Below are 1312 nucleotides of genomic sequence, written 5' to 3'. Positions count from 1 at the left end.
GTCTGACGAACGTTATCCGAACTCCTCTTAAAGTCATCGGTCCAGACCGGTCGGTCCAACCCTGAAGACCGAACCTCGATGGCGTTCCTCAAGAGAAGGTCGTCTTCGGGTATCCACGGAGTCACCGGAGCCAGGGCCCCCATGTCCGGCGGCCGACTTCTCTCTCTGGTCTCTAGTTTCTCTCTCAAGGGAAGTTGAACGAAGAAGGGGTTTTAGAGAGGGAGAGAGAGGGTGAGGGTGTGTTGAGAATTACTTTTTTCACCGAGATACCTATTTTAAAAGACATAAAACATTCAAAATTTGTGCAACGAGACAATAGAAAATTTTATTTGCAAATCATTAAAATATTTTTAATGAATAATCAAATTTAAATTAAGTTAAATTAATTAATAAAGATGCAAATATTTAAATAAAAATTAAATTAGAACTAAAAAATGAAATAAATATAATTTAAAAAAGCCGAAAATATCCACCCATCAAATGTTTTTGTGGTGGTGTTGACCGTTTGACCTCGGAGGTAATTATTATGAAGATTTTACAAAATAAACAACATGGTATAATAATATGTGAAATGGTAATGAATGATTTATTAGAGATATATCTCTATATTATCTTGTTTTTTATTCAACATGGTTCACGACGATTCAATTATATCCACACTCAATTGAAAGGTAACAATTTAATTGTATCTCTCCTCTCCTGTTGGGTTCCCTTCGGGTTCCTAGCATGCGATCTCATCGTTCTAGGGTTTGGATTCTAGGTTTCACGCAGCGGAAGGAAAGATCTAAACCTAGCCAAACGTCACACAAAACCAATTGTGCAATAACCCGAACAATCGTTATATCGTCGTGGGATTCGAATACTTACCTCGTTCTTTCAAGATCTGGAAGTATCAATCGATCCAGGGCCTGTTTTAATCACCAAGAGTTGAAAGCACAACTCCTCTACACGTATCCACACCGGCGGGATGAATTCCAACACTTTGGAACGTATCTACTAGGATTTGTGAAGAGAAAACGATGTTCTTGACTTGGAATCGATATTCCAATCACTAGAACTCAAAATCAAGCTTCTCTAAGCTCTAATGAGTGTCTTTGACGTCTGAGGTTCTTTTTCTAGGGTTTGTGGTGGCTCTCCTTATTAATTAGAATTGTCCAAAACCCTTAAAACGTGAAATAGGAAATATGCCCGAAAGTCGGACCGTCCGGTCTAGGTCTTAGACCGGACGGTCTGGCTTTCAACGCAGAACGGACGGTCCATAACTACTCATAAAATGGACGGTCTGTACGTCTGGACCGGACGGTCTGGTGCT

This window comes from Tarenaya hassleriana, unplaced genomic scaffold (genome assembly GCF_000463585.1).
Source record: "Tarenaya hassleriana unplaced genomic scaffold, ASM46358v1 Cleome173, whole genome shotgun sequence".
Classification (NCBI taxonomy): domain Eukaryota; kingdom Viridiplantae; phylum Streptophyta; class Magnoliopsida; order Brassicales; family Cleomaceae; genus Tarenaya; species Tarenaya hassleriana.
Note: the sequence above shows the minus strand (reverse complement) of the source record.